Below are 19,898 nucleotides of genomic sequence, written 5' to 3'. Positions count from 1 at the left end.
GTGGTGGTGGGGGGGGGGGGATCTTGGTTACACACCCTCGGGAGTGAGTGACTGACAGCTTAACGTACTCCCATTAAAAAAGCTGTATGACATGTTCCACATGCTTGCTGTGGTTGGGATGGGGGCCTGTGTTTGTAAGCGACGGGAGAGCTGAACCCTTGGGAAGGCCGTATGGTTTCAAAAAAGACGAGACAGAGTGACTGAAATAGTCCAAACCAGCAGCAATAGTCACAATGAACGCTAGACAAAAACTCAGACAACTGGCTGTTGTGTTCAGATTCAGAAATAAAAAAGATAATAAAAAAGAGAGACAAAAAAAAAAAGACCATTTAAAGCCCACACAGACAGAGTTTCTATTGTTTACAACATGCAACCACTGGCATAGTACAATCATTTATAAAGTTCAGTAAATATGAAATATGACCATTACACCCACATGTATTTTCAGACCTTTGCAAAATGTACCCTTTATTTGAAACATAACTTAATATGAGTAATGTTTTTGAAACACATTGCTGCATGCTCATGTTTTGCAACTCTCTGGTGAGAAATGCTGAACTATTTAAGTGTATTCCATTGCCCCCTGTTTTGACATTTTACATTTGTCTCTTAGGTAGCTGTGAAAAACATATGTTCTCGTCATTCTTTTTATAGTTTTTAATAAGTCAAACATTCATTCTGAGGATAAAGTGAGAGGATGTTTTCTCAGGAAATGGTGCCCTTTGAGTCCCCATGGAATATTAATTATTTACTTTATAGTTAACAGGTTAAACTAACTATTTTCTATAATAATATTTAGCTGTAAAAATATGTAAATAAATAGATATTTAAATAAATAATATTGGTACATTGTAAGGCTACAACCACAAATGTATGGGTTTTAGGCTATAACTACATATTCGATGATAATAGATCCAGCATCAGATATTTAAAAACCATATTGGTTAACCACTAATCTGAATCTTGAGGGGAAACATCCCCATCAATCTCTGTGTTGGTTACAACCTTGGTACTTTGGGCCTGAAAAGTACATAAAATTCAAAATAGTTTTTTCCTGAAGCTTTTTGGGAACCATTTCCTAAAAGTGGGCTGGGAACATTCTCAGACCACTTAATAAAAAAAAGCAGCTTTTCATAACCTAAGATGCGACTACAGACCTTTAAAGCACTATTGCAGAAGTTCTTCATGATTTTTGGCTAATGTAGGTCTGAAATCCACAGTTCAGCAACTTGCAAGCCTCCTCAATATCTCTGGAATCTACCAAATGAGCCCAACCTGGAGAAAGGAAATGACTCATGAGTTCATGGTAAACTATTTGCGTGAGAGATATGACACTCCAGCCTTCCATCAAGAACAGCCTCACACTCTCTCATCATGAAAGAACTAGCCGTGATATACGAGAAGGTTGCACAGATTATGATGATGACAGAGATGCTGTTTGTTTAAAGGGTGACAACGGCTCAAATCAACCTTACAGAGTTTAGTTTTACTGAAGAGTCGAGCTCTTATGGTAGTCTAACTGCGGATGATTGTAACTCAAGCTTAGTGGGGCAGATGTTGTCGAGGTGTAGTCTCAACACTAAAGCAATTGTGCAGATACTATGTCATTCGTCTCAATTGCTCCTCGAGAGTCTGTTAACGTATTCTTAGTGATATAAATTTCGTAATATAAAAATCACACGAGTACACAAAGTATCTGGACATTTAAAGGGATTGTTCACCAAGAATTTGAATTTGTCATTATTTACTCACCCTCAAATTGTTCCAAACCAGTCTTCATTTCTCTCTTCTGCAGATTTCTCTTTCTCTCTTCTGCAAATTTTGAAAAATGCTGTTAAAAAGTTTTTGCTAATGTAATTAATGAGGTTAAAAACAACACAGGAACCCACTGACTTTCATTGTATGGGCAAAAACAGAGACATTTTTCAAAATATACTTTGTGTTCCACATTTCCATATTGTGAAATATTTTTACAATTATTTTTGTTGTTTTTATATATTTTATTCCTTTGATGGCAAAGCTGAATTTTCAGCATCATTACTCCAGTCTTCAGTGTCACATGATCCTTTAGAAATCATTCTAATATTCTGTTTCGGTGCTCAATAAACATCCTATTACAATCAATGTTAAAGGGGGGGTACAATGGTGTTTCATGTATTCAGAGTTGTTTACAGTGTTAAAGAGATGGATTCTCATGCTAAACATGGGCAAACTTTAAAAAAAATATTTTGGACGAATAACGGAGAATTTCTGTGCCGAAAATCTTACTTCCGGGTTGGTACAAGTTTCGGCTGGTTTTTTTCGATCATGGATCTAATGACGTAGATGAGAGTGGAACTCCTTATATGAGCATTTCTCTCGGAAAAGCGCGCCCGCCGCCCGCGCACACGTCGACTAGAGGAGAGCGAGACCGCGCACATCAACACGCTTCAACATGAAATCAGATTAGGTGAAACTGTACATGTTATGTACCCTTTAAAAACAGTTGTGCTGCTTCATATTTTGTAGAAACAGTGATACTTGTTTTTCAGGATTCGTTGATAAATAGAGAGTTTAAAAGAACGGCATTTCCTTGAAAATCTTGATAAATGTAATGCATCCTTACTAAATAAAAGTTTGTTTTTTTCTTGAAAAGGGGGAAATCTTACTGACCCAAACTTTAAACAGTAGTGTATTTTAAATGATAAAACCATATATATTTGGTTGTCAAACGTTAGTAAATCATGCACATAGTTGACATGATGAACGACACCAGTGGTTAAACCTGTATGAACGGACTTCATACATCCTCTAAAAGTCACTGCAAAAAAATAAATATATAAATCTGCATTTCATTTCTGAGAAAAGGCCTAGCATCATTTGTTTGCAGATGACACTTCCTAAAGCAATGACATTCAAACAGTTTAAGAGAGGGTTTCTCTCTGGGGCCTGTATAATACATCGCATTGATTTTATTTGGCCTTAAAAATGAATGGTTGTAAAACTATATTGTATGATTCTTGTAAGGAGAGGTTAAAAAGTTTAGGGGCCAGTTCCGCTCTCACCTCCATTACAGTAAAAAGAGAGAGTCTTGCTCTGTTCCTTTTAGACCGTAGATGGCCAAAGCCCCGTGAGAGATCTTTTTTTTTGTTTTGTTTTTTGTCTGCCATCAGTGTTTGCTGGTATGTTGCCATGGAAACTGCTCGTGGTGATGGCCACTGCTGAGTGGGAGTTTAATGAATGGGGTGGGGTGGGGGGGGGGATAGATGGTTTCTCCCATACATTAGAATGCAAGCATCATAACAACTGCAGAATGTAGAGTCTCACACCATCAAGAGCTTGTATAGGTGATGTGTGTGTGTTCGTCCTTGTATATGTGTATATGGTGGCAGCTTGTTTGTTCTTAGTGTGTCATGCGATATAGGCTTATGTGTGTGTGTGTGGACAGATCTTATCATTCAAAGCTGGACCCTTTGTTGATGAGAAGACGTCAGAGGGAGTGATTGATGGAGCTGTGAGTGATTCAGTGAGATGAAAGGATGGAGAGTCCTTGCTAACCACACACACACACAAAAACACACACACATACACACACGCGTTATGATTGATACTTTCAGACCTGTGATCCACTTAGCAAATTTAATGCAATATATATATATATATCGACAAGATCACAATTTTTCAAAGAATTCAAAGATCCATTTTAAGCAACAAAAATCAGCTTGGATATCAAGCTAAATATCTATATTAGGGTGAGCAAATGATGACAGATTTACAATTTTTGGGTGAACTATACCTTTAATGGTCTTTAATTGTGTCAGAGTGCACATACACTCATATATGCACACTCGTACACACCTATCATACTGATATTGATTGATTGCATGGCCCCGAGAGTGAGTCTGCCGACACCAAAGAATGAAAATGGAGTAGAATGGCTGAGGGGTGAGGGCTTTACGCTCTCTGTACTGACTCAGCATGCAGACAGAGTCGCAGACACACACACACACACACACACACACACACGCAGCCCACCCCCCCGTCAGCTGGAGGGTTTCTTGCCACGGCTGATGCTGCTGCCACATTCTTCATTGGCTCAGTGTCGGCTGCACACGAGCACACACGCATACAAACAATGCAGACAATGCACCGTCTTTCTCTCTATATATTCTCTCTCACTGTCATTGTCACACTCGCATGCAATGTGATTTGTGTGTGTCTGTGAAAGCATGTGCTACATAAGCTTTATGTGTGTGCGTGTATGTGCCATGGTGGACTATTATACCTGTGGAGAGCTTTCCGTTTGCATTCACTTTCTTCTCAAAGGCAGTTGCTCGACTGGCACATGAACAAGTCATGAACAAGTATACGGCCTGAATGCTGCATTCTGTGCTTCATGGGCACTCAGTTCTAGAAACTTTTTTTGAGCCAATCATTTAAGTCTTAAAGGAACACACCAACTTTTGGGGACTTTAGCTTATTCACCGTATCCCACAGAGTTAGACGAGTCCATACATACCCTTTTCATCTCCGTGCGTGCCGTAACTCTGTCTGACGCACCCACCGCTAGCCTAGCTTAGCACAAAGACCGGAGGTAAACGGCTCCAGCTAGCATACTGCTCCCAATAAGTGACAAAATAACGCCAACATTTTCCTATTTATATGTTGTGATTTGTATAGTCACAGCGTGTACAAATAACAAGGTCACATGAGACAGCCATCTTCTAACCGTATACATACTGGGAACTATATTCTCAGAAGGCGAAGCACTGCTACTTGGGCGGTGTGATTTACTCGCAGCACCTGAGAAGCCCATGGTGAGGAGTAGAGAGTTCGCTCAGAGCTGGAGTAAATCACTCCACAGAAGTAACAGTGCTTCGCTTTCTGAGAATATAGTTCCCAGTAACTAAAAAAACTCAAAAAAAAGTGTATCATGGTTTCCACAACAATATTAAGCAGCTATTTTCAACATCGATTATAATAATAAAACAAGATATTGAGCACCAAAACAGCATATTAGTATGATTTCTGAAAGATCATTCAGCTTTGCCATCTCATGAAACAGTTATTTAAAATTGTAATAATATTTCACAATCTTACTGTTTATAAATTTTTGTTGAAATAAGACTTTTTTCCCCATAAAATATTATTTGAAAATTATATAAGGAGAAAGGAGTTATATATATATATATTTCTTCTTTTTTTTTAAGAAATACATACTTTTATTCAGGAAGGATTTACTGAATAGACAAAAAGTGACAGTAGGAACGTATATAATATTATAAAATACTTCTTTTCAATGTTCCATTCATCAAAGAATCCAGTTACAATGGTCTTCTATCTAGATCTATCTATCTATCCATCCATCCATCCATCCTAAGTAACGATGCACCAACAGTATGTCAACTAACTCTCATTAGAATAATATAGAATAAATAATACAATTTATGAGATTATTTACAAATAGTTATCTATTTTATATATATATATTCTATTCTGTTCTAGTCAACAAAATCTTCTTTGTCATTATGGAGTGTAGAATGATGTGGGAAAAAGATCATTTAAAGCAGTTGCTGTAACAAAATTAGAATATTTTTGCATATAAATATATAATACATTATAATTATTTTTGTATATAATTTAACGTAATGCAATTTTATTCTATTTATATGCTGCTTGCAAATTTTTTTTTTAATCCGTCAGAAAACACATGCCTTTCGCCTGCATGGTGTAGTTATGGCATCCACCAGCACTGCCCAACTGCTGAAACCAACCAGCCAAACCTTGACCCTCCTGGTGTGTGCCTGGCATAATTTGGTGGAGCACTCATGATACACTCAAGCAGATAAAAGCCTTTTGAAGTGCCAGAGAGCATGCTCTCTTTCCTTGTCGATCTACACTTTTAAAAGAAGTGAATACGACCTAGCACACAGCACTTACCAAATGTCCAATATTTCCATGGTTTCCATTGATCCTAGTCACACCCCTTCTGATGAATAATGACTGACTTCTGAGACAAGACGATCATTGCACCAAACTGTCATCTTGAAAATGTTGGTAGGCTCAATTTTTGTCTTTTGGAAAAAGAAAACAAAGAAAAAAAAAAAAGATGATATGTACGTCACTGTTGAATCGCTTTGAAGAGATGCTTATTACTTTCAATCAACACTCTCTTAACACCTACTCATTAGTCCGGTCCAGATGTTCTACGTATTTGTTCTCTGTTTGCATATATTTCTCTCTTTCTTTTCTAAACGTGCATCACCACCAGCCATCTGTCTCTCATAAGGGGGCTTGCAGGTCCATCTCTCCTCTCCATCACACACCCAAAACACACGTCACACACCCCGTCCTGAAGAATGCGGTGACTGGAACGGGATAGCAACAGCTGGATACACAGGAGAGAGACAGCGAGACAGATAAACATGTGGAACAGTAAACAGAATATACAAATCCTTTTATGGCTTACAAACATAGGGACAGTAAACAAAGCCGAGATGACTGTGGTTTATTAGCCTCAGAGCAATGTGGAAATCTTTAGTAGAACCAGACTATGATCATCTCTACAATTATTTACCAAAAAAAAAAGATTGCTAGTCTGGTTTTGGTCAGTGTTGTTTTGACAGGTCTAAAAAAAACAAGTGTCCTGACCACACTCTGTCTTCCTAATTTAATTACCGTAGGCTTGACAGAGCCAATCTATATAGAGAACATTTCTGACTTTAACTCCACCGACCTAGAGATTTTAAGCTGGATCGACCAAACTCAGCACCGTCTTGCAGCCTGATCAATGCAACATTTAAAACACATTTTTTATACAGCATTTCCATTTGCGTTTCCTTATCGTTTTGCCAAATGCTTTCTTTATTCATTTGCCAATAGCGTGGAAAAAAATGCCATTTGACGGGAAAATGGTAGCAAAGCAATTGGCCAATGTTTTTTTTTTTTTAATCCAATTTAAAAGTTGCATTTAAAAATTTGTTAAAACAAATTTTAGAGCTTGAAATACATACAAATTGAAAAGTGATGTATTAATTTATTATTTAACTATTTTAAAATGTAATATTTATTATTTTCAATATTAAACAGGTTTAAATATTTCTCTATGAATTCCAAAAATAAAATTATTGAAAAGTTCTTGCCATTTAAAAAAAAATCTAAAATATGATCATTAATTATTTATTTTTAAGTGGCACTCCTAGCTCTCCATATACTCAGACCAACAATTTAAATAAATAAATAAAAATATAGAATAATAAATATATAAATAAGAGATGAAACAGTATGAAACAGTGACGTAGGCCTATAACTTAACTACATGTAGAGTTACGGTTAGGGTTAATTATGCATAATTTACTGTTATTACTATAGTAAGTATGTAGTAACGTGTAATTATGTCACCTTAAAATAAAGAGTAACCCTTATTTTTAATGGAATATTGCAATGTTTATTATAAATAATTTATCTGTGTGCATCAATTTTTTTTAATTCACGTGCACGTGCACGTACATTCGTAATATTTAGTCAAAATAACTTCCCCCTCCCACTATTATTATCTGATGACGTCTTTACTGGCAAGAGTGCAGGACGACCCGTCACTCACATGACATCACAAACGACAACGATCTAATCAATTTCGAATGGACAAAAACAAAGTCCCGCCCTACATTTATTCTTGTTTGAGAAGAGTTTCACTCAGTCACAATAGGGAAGAAAAAACTATCACAACTTCCATTTCATGCCGACTTTAATGCTGGACAGTATTTACTGAGTTTCAAATTCGATTTTAATGCTAATTAAAAATGAAATGGTCTAACTTAGCATTATTTACCGTCAAACCAGTAACTGTTCCATCCCTAAAATAAATAAAAAATTAGAGAGAATTCATCCTGTCTGAGCGGCCTTCAAGTCTAGCTTGGACAGTAATCCATTTTGCAATCAAGTTTGTCAATCTGTGGACTGTAGGTCAGAATGTTCAATAAAACAATATATTCACTTCCAACACCACTTTTTGTATGTCTATTTAAAGCTTCACTTATTCTGCCAAAATAAATGTAATTTTCTTAATTTGGTGGCTCAGCCAATATTGATGTATGCAATTAATTGTAATTAATTCAATTAATTAACTGGCATATCATGTTACTAATTCAATTAAAATTATTAGATTGACAGCCCTAGTTTTTTAACTTTCAGACAAGGTTTTATCAAGCCAACATCAAAGTTTGTCTTAACGAACTTTCCTTTTGTAGTTTTTTTGATTTTGAAGCGCTCCTCTGATGTGAAGTGGGGCATCAGTAGCAGCGTGCACTGCAGGCAGGAGAGGCCTTGCTTGCTTTGGAGAGGCAGATGTCTGGGAAAGCTTATCTGGGCCAGTTTGCGAGATACTGCATTGCAAGATGCTTCTACCCCCATGGAGCATCAGCATGGCACTGCAGGGGGAGCGTCAGGCGTGCACGACTAGACTGTACCAACATGTGTAAGTGGTTACAAAGATCAGCTACCACCAGATGAGCTTAGCATGGGCAATATCGATGCCAGAGGCAAAAGCTTATGTGTACACACACACACACACACACACACACACACACACACACACACACACACACACACACACACACACACACACACACACACACACACACACACACAGATCTCTCGTCACAAGTGCTAACAGATTTCTACTAATTTTGTCTTCTTTTTTTCCCCTCCAACCCTTAAACAAATTCACTTTCATTAATCTAAGAAAACAATATTGTGTGCACACGGATATTTATGTATCAAAACAGACACTGCTACACACAAAATGCACACATTTAAAATTAACAATAGCAAAAGTACTAAAATACAACTTTATACTTTACAGTGTTGCAGGAAGTATTAAAGGATTGGATCAACAAAAACTAAAAAATCTGATAACATTTACATACTCTTATGTCTCCATGGAGAACAAAATGAAAAGTGCACGATTCTTGTATCAGGGCTCTTAGGTCCGCCAGCAAGGTCTCATCCACACAAGGCTGCATTTATTTAATCAAAAATACAGTAAACAGTAATATTGTTAAATATTAAAATAACTTTTCTATTTTAATAAATGTAAAAAAAAAGATATATATATTTGTTACTGTGATGACAAATCAGAATTTTCAGCATCATTACTCCAGTCTTCAGTGTCACATGATCCTTCAGAAACCATTCTAATATGCTGCTCAAGAAACATGTCTTGTTATTATTTTCAGAAAACAGTTTTTGCTGCTTAATGTTTTTGTGGAAACCGTGATACTATTCAAACATTTGTGGTAAGATTATATATATATATATATATATATATATATATTTTTTTTTTTTTTTTTTTTTTTTTAAGAGAAATTAACACTTTTATTCATGAAGGATGCATTAAATAGATCAAAAGTGACACTGAAGACATTTATAATGTTACAAAATATTTCTATTTAATAAAAGCTTTAATGACATTTTTATAAATAAATGTAATACAAGCAAATCAATTCTGTTTATTGAACTTCCTAAAAGTATTACCATTTGTACAAAAATATTAAGCAACACAACTGTTTTAAACACTGATAATAACAATAAGAAGAAATGTTACTTGAGCAGAAAATCAAGAATATTAGAATGATTTCTGAAGGATCATGTGGCACTGAAGACTGTAATAATGTTGAAAATTCAGCTTTTCCATCACAGGAATAAATTTCATTATAAAATATATTAAAATAGAAAACAGTGAGTTGTGATTGGCGAACCGCTTAGAGCGTGTTTTCCTGAAATGTCACTCCCCTCACTATAACCGTGAGTTTCATCTGCTCAGGTGTAGAACAACATACAATTTATAATTGGAACTGTTAATAGAAAACACAACAACAAATAATAAAACATACTTACAGGTTGGGATCCATAAACAACTGATTGTCCTGACAAAGTGGGAACAGCTCTGTCTTTCAAGAGAAGCTTGTGCGTAGCCGTCATTGTTCTCTCTTAGGTTCTGGAAGCTGTCCTCTCTAAAATGTGCAGCATACAGATAAACATTGGTTATAATGTTCAGGAACAGTGTTAAAAATTAAAATTAACCACTGTTTATAAGTTCATCCGCCTTATGCCGGGTGCACACAGTCGGATTTTTGGCCACGATTTGGCCGTCTGAGACAAACTTTGCAAATCCTAAAAGATTCCTCTGATCCTAAATATGTAGTATATGATCATTAGTTTGACATGTTCACCGACAGCCGATTAATGACTCGGTAAAATTGCAAACTAATTTTACCGAAATTCTGGCAGGGTCAGAAGATTTGACTAGTCCTGTAGTGTGACTTCTGTTACAAAGGCCGTAAAATTGTCTTAGTTTTTCAAGACAAGCCATGACCAAAATTAACTTTAGAGATATTTTATAGCCACTATTTCAATCACCGAACGTGTCATTGATTGATGATGTAAAACTCATGATCATGTGCGTACAGTCTGACAAGCAACAATCGTAAAGAACCATTATAAATCGCACAGTGTGCATCCGGCTTTAGGAAGGCCAAACAAGGGTTTTTTGGAACTGGTGTAAGAAAAAAAAACTTTTTTTTGCTTTTCCGTGGGTGGGGATTATTTAAATGAGTGACATTGTGACTTCACAAGATCCGGAAAATGCAAGTTCTAGTCCCAATGAGCCGTTTGTTGTAGTTCTTAAACAGTTTTCTGTTAAAGAGAATATCTCCCTTTGGAGTGGAATTGAGCTTTGAATCAGTGCAGATCTTTTATTATGCTCAAACAGCAACATTATACACTAACTAAAATTGAAAAAGTGAAATAGAATAATAGAACCCCTTTAAATGATGACAGATATTTTATTTTTGGGTGAACTATCCATTTATTGTAATCATAAAAATAGATAGCTATAGATATATAAAAAATGATCACTTTCATGATGTCATATGCATTGTTTGCGGCTTCCTGTGGGGAGTGGATTTCCAGTCTAAGTTTACTATAAATGTATTTTTAGTTTCGCAGATCGGGGAAGAGGGAGAGGAATGGAGCGCAGAGCCAAAGGTGTGTTGATGGAGCTGCAATCCTGACCATCCCCTGGGCAGCACGCGGAGTTACAGTTACATGGACGAGGAGTGTGTGCAAGATCAAATATTCACTTGTGAAAAGTCCGCAGAGGCTGCAGCCTCCTCCCATTAATATCAGCTTCCGTCTGGATTTTGTCAGCCAAACCCAGTGGGAGGAAATCGTCTGTCATCAGGAGCGTACACGTGTGCGCACACAACAATCACACACACACACACACACACACACACACACACACACACACACACACACACACACACACACACACTGTTGCAAAGAAATGCAAGGAGAGGCACACAGCGCACAATGTCAATTTTAGAATTTGGTGATGTAGGAATTTTATACACATGATATCGTTCAGCAGACAAGTGTAGGATCCCGTGAGCAAATTGGTGTGAGAATGAAGCCTGGTACTGCATTCTCCCTTCTATATCAGATCATCAAGGTTTGGTTTGTTTGCCTTAAAGTTGCCATGAAATCAAATTGACCATTCTTATTTTTTCATGGAATATTGAAGTATTTTATTTGTGAGTACACATCATTATATATTTTCTTAATTCATGTGCCCTCTTAATCTTTAAAACATTAACTTGCCCACCCCATGGCAATGACATCTCTTCTCTGATGACATTTGGACATCCGCAATGGCGGAGCAACACTGTGTGTGTGTGTGTGTGTGTGTGCGACATTCATATATACATATAGCCTAGGCCATATATATATAAAATAATAGTAATAATAGCAAAATAGTCTCCGGAATTGAGCAAAGATAGCAATATTCCAGACCGTGTGCTTCTAAGGCTCCATGCACCAGCCGAGCAACTGCCATTTACAGAGGATGAATATGAATGCTAACAGATAGCTGAAGAATGCGAGGCTCATGGCGTGAAATAATAAAGAACAAAAAACAGCAAGGCATGACGCAATAGCCAAAGATCTGTACAAAAAAATTAAAAATAGAGCAAACTACAAATACATATGTATACTTTTGTTGCATTTAAATATCATAGTTTTGTTAAAGCATCACAACTAAAAAAACAAAGACATTATTTTTTTGATAAATTAGTAAACATCAGCATTATATTGTATCATATAGTCCTGTTCATCCACTTCAGGATGGAGAGGTGAGAGAGCAAGAAACGGAAGAGAGCAGGGAAAACTAAGAACGATGCAACGGCTTTGTTGCGTTTTGTATTCATCTCTTATCCTTCCTTCCTTTCATCCATGACTCTCTTGCTTTTACCAGCTCAGTCTAGTATGCAAACACACACACGCTCACACAAACACATACAAGGACTCACTATAGAGCGGAGGGCAGGCATAGGGGTGTACTGGGTTTCGCTTGTCTGATAAATAGCCTGTTTACTTATAGAATACGTCAGACTAAGACTATGATGGATGAGAAAGACAGTAGCCTCCCCTAACACATACAGTACTCTCCCTGCCACACACACCTGCCAGACTCACAGAACACACACGTTATTTCATGGAGCTTATTCACAACCAGGGGCCGTTTACAACTAAAAACAGATAACTTTTTATGCTTTTAGGCCGTTCATTTTCACGACAACAGCGTTTTGGGGGCTGGAAAACACAAACTTACAATTATCATTTCCGTGTAAACTATAAAAACGCAAATTTGTGAAAACGGTGACACCACGCCACGCGCATGCGTATTACGCGTTCAGTCTATAGGTGCGTAGTGTTTCTTTACAAAGCGACATCGCCAACTACTGGCCTGGCAGCAGAATACAGCGTTTTAATCGTTTTCACAGACCCGTGTGAACGGGGATCACAAAAACGCAAAGGAAAAACTTTTCCATTTTTAGTACATTGTTGTCATTTTGCTATGTGTTGTTTATTAGATTTTTTATTTCAGTTCTAGTTTTAGTTATTATAGTACATCAAATTGAACTATGATAATGATAACTGTTGCTTTGGTAAATGTGCTATATAAATAAATTAAAGTTGAAGCTGAAGTTGGTAACTAGCTGAAATAAAATAATCAAACAGTGTACTGTAAAGCACTTATATTCTTAAGTAATAATGTCCAATAGCAACAACAGCAGATAAACTTTAAGCTTGGTGTGTCCTCATTTAAAATAAATAAATAGAAGTATAAAAGGATAAGGATCTGTGATTGCAAGGTAAATGGTGTCTCATACAGTAGTCAAAGTCTTTAAAGAGGAAACTGTGTAAACATCAAATGGAAATTGAATATTCAGCAGTCCACCACACGCCACTGCTGCGGATCATATCCACACGCTCACATGCACGAAAACACACCTGTACATATGCATAGGAAACCCCCCTGCCAAATAGGAAACTCAGACTTCTCTTTTCCCCTTTCTGTCCCTCTCACATTCAACCACAATCTGAGAACACACACAAAGACAAAAGAGAAATAGAGAGAGATTTATCGCTTTGTTTGTGCATATCACCCAAATGGAGGCTTTTAAAACGCAGAGCGGTAAGCAAGCGGAGTGAGGTTTCATGGTCACACTCATATTATTACAGAGACAAAATACAGCCAATGCATGCTGGTCCGTCTGACGCCCCCAGTCACTGCTCGAGCGAGCGAGCACATCAGCGGAGAGACTAAAGGATGAGATAAGACAAGATGAAGAGATTGAGCTGGACCGTTGCTGGCTGCATATTCATAATTTCATTTCAAACGATTTTTTTTATTAGTATAGGTGTTTCCACACAAAAAGCAATCATATGGCTTCAGAAGACTTCAGAAGAAGAAAACTAGTACTACTTTTGTCCTGTTTTTTTGTCCCTCTCCCTTTTTTGTTCACTGTGTCTGCTTTTATAGTTTGACAGACTATTTTAAAATCTATTCTTTTTCAAAATATTAAATCAAATAGTGTGTAAAGCACTTATTTTTCTAGTAATAATGCCCAACAGCAACAGTTTCAGGAACCAACATCTCATTTGCCTCCTTTTAGCTTGGTTTGTCCTCATTTTAAAATAAAATAAATAAAAACAATTAAAAAAGTAATTAAATAAAAATAAATAAATAAACCTTTCTGGAGCTTGACTGCCCCCATGGTCACTGTCTGCTTACTTTGTTTGAAAAACAGCAGCCAGAAATTTCTTCAAAAAGGAACATTTTGTATTCATTTACTCATGCTGTTCCAAACTTGTATGACTTTATTACTTCTTAAAAGGTCTTTTAAATTGTTAAAAGTCAATGGGGTCCAGTGTTTTGTTTTGGATTCTACTGACAGCCATTGTATGCAAACATTCTGCAAAATATATTTTATTGTGTTGCAGAAAAAACTAAATGACGTGAGTAAATCATCACAGAATGTTAGGTGAACTAATAAGCCTATGCATTACGCTTCTGCAGTTGCTTCTCCAAACCCGCTAGCAGAGCTCCTAGTGTCTCTGCAGGCGTCTGCCCCAGTTCCCATAGAGAGAACCCCTTCCCCCTTGTCTCCCCTGCGCTGTCCCAGCGTGCCTTGGACCTCCTGCCTGAGGGACACGGGTAAATCAGCATAGCTGGCTTGTCTACCAGACGGAGATGTGTGTTATTTGGCCGAAAGAGGTATGTGCGAGAGTGGGCGCTCTGTGCCATGGTTGTGCTATTGCTGCCCAACTCTGCCAGTCCTTCCATTTCTGCATGAGGTCCGCCTGATTTACAGCACCCTGCGGGGGTCCCCAGCTACCTGACGCCCACCCTGAAACCAGCACGCCTGCCCAGGTGCCATATGTAGAGGCGAAACACCTGCATACATAAAGTGGACGCAAAGAGGCAGTAGGCATGATGTTTACAGCAGGTGGATCTATATATTTAAATACTTTTTATTATCAGAGTTGTTGGCAGGAGTAAGGAGTTATGATGGAAAACATACTGAGGATGTATGCAGGGTGTTTAGAGCGGGACAGTCTCGGGTTCCTGATGGATATTGTGCAAGTGAAAAACCAGTGTGGTTTTAGCACAAGCATATGCACACATACTGATAACTAAAGTTTGTGTGTGTGTGTGTGTGTGTGTGGGGGGGGGGGGGTTACAGAAGTGGTCTTGCCAAGAGTCTTACTCTGCCTCGGAGACAGCAGGTGAATTTATAAACACAGATCGCCCAAACTGTCTGCCTTCACACTGACACATTCACCACCTACATTTTAAACAGGATTTACAGGGTGTGGATTCAAATGTACCCCCATAAAACGTCCACGGTAAAAGTGGTTCACCTGGAGTCCGGCGGCACTGAAGTGTCTATCAGATCATGTCAGGGAGTTGAACTCCGGAGTCCTGTTACTGTGTTTTATGACACCCTTCACTATATATTTCAGCTTTACGGACAAGAAAAAAAATAAAACTCTATCCCAGTGGTCCTCAACTGGTAGGTCACAGACAGCAGGGCAAAAAACAATTCTGAATGCAATTAATAAGATGACAAGTTGCACAAATCAAGAGTTAGTATGGGAATGTAAAAAATATTCTAACAAACTGATATGCATATGCATATTGTGTAAATACAGTATATACATAGCCTATATATGGTATTTTATGGTGGTGGTTTAGTAAATAAAAAGTGTTAGTGTACAAAAGTAAAATCAAACTTCTTAAAATCAAACTACTAATTTATTAATTATATTATATATAGCTTTATTAAAATTAATGAAAAAAATTAACAACGTAAAAACCTGGATCCTAAGCAAAACCTGTTGAGAAACCTGTCTATATCGCAACTTCCAGGTAAATCACATGTGAAAAAAAGAATAAAGAAAGGATCTCACAATGGCATAGCAAGCATTAACCAAAGGAGAGAGAGAGAGAGAGAGAGAGAGAGAGAGAGAGAGAGAGAGAGAGAGAGAGAGAGAGAGAGAGAGAGAGAGAGAGAGAGATCAACAAATGCAGTTTTGTGCAAGGGCAGAGTGCAATATAATCGCTGGCACATGGTTCGGCGCACTGACCTGAAAGCTCACACTGAATGTGCTGTGGATGGATATGTTATGTGCGCAGGGGCCCCTGCTGGAAGAGGGATGGATGGGGTGAGCTGGACGGGTTCCATGCCCTTAATCCCCCTCCACAACCTTTGAGCCATTGGTCTGGATCACCATATCCAGCACTTTCATGCAGCTGATAGCTATTCATTTACACACGTGGCTCAAAGAAAAGCACCAAATTTGGGATGGAAAGAGGGATAGAAAAAAAGAGATGCATTGCCGGGAAACGTTACTTTCAAAAGTACTCCAATTACTTTCTTGCAGAAAAAAAAAACTGATTAAAACATCTTGAACAGGTCTTAGCTGCTGATCTATCCTGGTCAGGATGCTCTGTTGGCAGATTTAGAAGTTTTTGGGGTATTTTTCAGCTGGTCAACCAGCTACATTCAAGCTTGGCAAGTGTAAACCAATTAGACTAGCTCGGCCAGGCCGTGGGACCTGGCGCTGGTTGCATAAACCACTCAGACTAGTCTTAAAAGTTAGTCTCAAGACTCACTACATCTTGATTAATTGCTTGGTCAAATTAGTTCTTAAGACAGTCTTAACATATTGGCTAAGTTTATGCAACTGGCCATTGATCTTAAACCAGTTAAGACCAGCAAATAAGCTTAGGCTGGTCTAAGATGTTTTTTTTCTCAGCAGGATATGACATGAATCCAAACTTAACATGTACTTCTTACTTATAAACACTTGTGATGGTGATAATAAGTATGGCTGAAGACCAGCCATGTCCTTCACAAGCATTTTTGTTTTGGTAGAAAGAATCCATAGATAACAGCAACTATTCACATATTGATGTCTGTCACTGCCAACATAAACTAAAGACAATGATTAAGATCAGTAACGCACACAAAAAGTAATGTCAAATATGAGCAAATAACTCCAGATCAAGGACATATTATACCAGAAATGATGTCTATTCCAGCATTAGAAGATCTAACCAGCATATCTATTCAGGAAACAGCTTAATCCTGTGTAATTCCAGGTTAAAGGCATCCTCAAATCCAGAGCATCAGAAATTCAGTAAATGTCAGAAGTGATAAGTGGCAGGTGGATAGTGGATTTAGGGAGTTAGCAGTTTAGGGATATTATGCAGTGTCTGGATAAGTATTCTGGGAATGCACAAAGACATTGAAAGTCACGGCTGCAAATGTTGTGAAGCTATAGAGAGTGTTGACAGACAATATAAGAACAGGGGATTTTTCCCTCCTAGTTTAGTTTTCTAACATATGTCCATGTTTTTGGCCTGTGCAATTGCTATGTTCAATTCCTAAATCTCTAAATATTCTTGATGCTCTGATTACAGGAGCCTGGTGGCATAATTTGTACATAAATCTCATTTAATGTCTTTTAAGTCTTTTATGTTCACCAAGGCTGCATTTATTTGATGAAAAGTAGGCTATAATAAACACTACTATTGTAAAATGTTGTTACAATTTAAAAGAATTTTAATTATTCTTCGATCAAAGCTGACTCTGAGCCATTTCTCCAGCACATGATCCTTCAGAAATTAATCTAATATGCTGATTTAGTTCTCATGAAACATGTATCATATCATCATTATCGTTGAAAACATCTTTGATTAATAGGAAGAAAAAAACAAATTAATTTGAAATAGAAATCTTTTGTAACATTATACATGTCTTAACTGTATCGTTAACTGTGTTGTTGTTGTATACTAACGATGTATTTGTCTTTAGGACACAATTCTGATATTCAATACAACAGCAACATTGCAACTGTGATACTTCTTTTATACAACAGTTCTGTAAACAAAAAACTGATATTGAGTAACTTACGTTTCTGAAGTGACTGAACTTCAGACTGAAGTTCTGAAGTTGGTATTTCATCTCCAAAGAAAATAGTTCCACATTAGGCCAAAGTCAAAAGCTTTGATAGTCGCCAAGCAACGCACAGACTAAACTCCGGCCTGGAACTATCCATGGAGCGGAGCAACAGAAACGTATCCCAGGCTCCACTCCGGGTTCCCAACGCCGACGCTCTTTGGCTTTCAAGCTGCAGATAAAACCGCACAACTTCCTGTTAAGTCTGTTCGCAAGAGAAATAACAAACGCTCCGGATATCAAAAGACGCTTCTCGCTCAGCTCGTTTTCAGTCCACACCGAAAAATGGGTCGCAGCAATAATCTAGATTCTAGAACGCCATGTCGTTCAACACAAACTAGCGGAGTAATACAGTGAAAGGCCACTGTGTTGTTGAACTCTCGGAAGGCCTCTCGGCGACTCGGCCAATCAAATTTGAGGAAAGTGGTGTTGATGTTAAAGTCCGCGTGAACCGGAAGTTGCAAACGACTTTTCTCCAGTGTTGTGACGTATTTCCCAGTGAAACCTATGAGTGAAACGGAATATTGAACAGAGGGCAGGGTTTTACTCTAGCGCTCCTCCTCTCCATCTCTCACTCATAGCAGACTAACGGTTTGAGGGGAGTGGTTAAGCGTTTCCCAACCCAAGCCGTCAAACCTACATCATCAGCCATTCCAGACCGGAAGTAACTTTTCAGACTTTGATTAAAGATTACGACGGCAAACAATTTTTTTCTGTGTATTAACTTGCACGGATTAATTTTTCACCACAAGACTAGTAATATGCGCTAACAAAGTAAATAGGGTCAATTTTGATTTCAGATGGACTTTATTATTGTATTTTTTTTAATTTTGTCATTATTTGTATTACCTTTACTTGTAAACGTTTTATTTACACGTTTTATTTACATATTTAAAAAGTACTTTTGAGCTATGATGTATTTTAATGTGCTTTCGGTTGCAGTTGTAACATGCTTTATTGGCTTATCAAATGTATGTATATTTGTATTGTATTGCTAAAATACTTCTTAGAATAGGCCTATATTTGGCTAAATTTAGTGCTATACAAATGCTATAAAAATAGTAGCCTTAAATAATAAAGCTAGCTAAACTTGAAAATAAAAAATTAGATATTTGTCTCTATGATATCTCAATCTCTAGATGCAAGTTTATTGGTTGAATTTTTGATACCCATTTTATTGTCCACCAAGTGTGCAGACACATGCTGTGAGCCAAACAACAGATTTCCCTGAAAAAATGACACTATTTCATTGTTTAGCTGTCTTTTTTTCTATCAATACTTCACTAGCATGGCAAAGTATGGTGTATTTGTACTGCGGAAGCAGTAGCAAGTTAGACGGTCTCTCTCACACACATCCTCCCTCTATCTCTGTATACTTGTCCGCTCTCTGCTCGGGCCTTTCACACACCGACAGGTTTGGGACCCCTGAGCAGCATGACACCGCATGATGGATGAGCTCTCAAACCTTCAAACCAACCCCACCATATAGGAGGGGTCTGTGTGCGCTCTCCGTCTCACCAGCAGCACCTCATTCAGAATGCTCACCCCACCCGCTCCACACACTCTCCTCTCGTCCTCCTGAGAGCCACTCAGCAGGCGGGCCAGGAGAGGTCATGCCGCGGGCAGGACATTTATGAGGTGTAGATATTTGCCTTCTCTCAGAAAAACACACTGTGGCATTGACATGGTCTGGCTTCTGCTCTTTCAGGTTTTCAAGTTTCAGGTTCAGTGAGTTGCTGGAATAGCTGTCCTTGTCTGATACAGCTAGCAAAAGCTTAGTATTTGTTTATTTCAGGCAGCCGAACACGATCGAATCCTGCAGTGTTGCCCAAAAGATTCTGTAAAAGTAAACTGCCTTTATAGCGCACAAACTAATAAAAAATTCCTCCCCCAGTGGTCACATGCGTCTGATGCATGACGGGCCTCCGGCTCCGGGTGTGACTGATGCGAGATCATTAACTTCATTAACTTCGGGTCAGCCTCACCCTCTAGTACCAATGCAGTCACAAGCATCCCAAACCTTCCTCTCTCAACTACAGTAGGTGGCAT

The sequence above is a fragment of the Scardinius erythrophthalmus genome, assembly GCF_964197995.2.
Source record: "Scardinius erythrophthalmus genome assembly, chromosome: 18".
NCBI lineage: Eukaryota > Metazoa > Chordata > Actinopteri > Cypriniformes > Leuciscidae > Scardinius > Scardinius erythrophthalmus.
The sequence above is the reverse complement of the archived record's forward strand: the minus strand, read 5'-3'. Positions refer to the sequence as shown.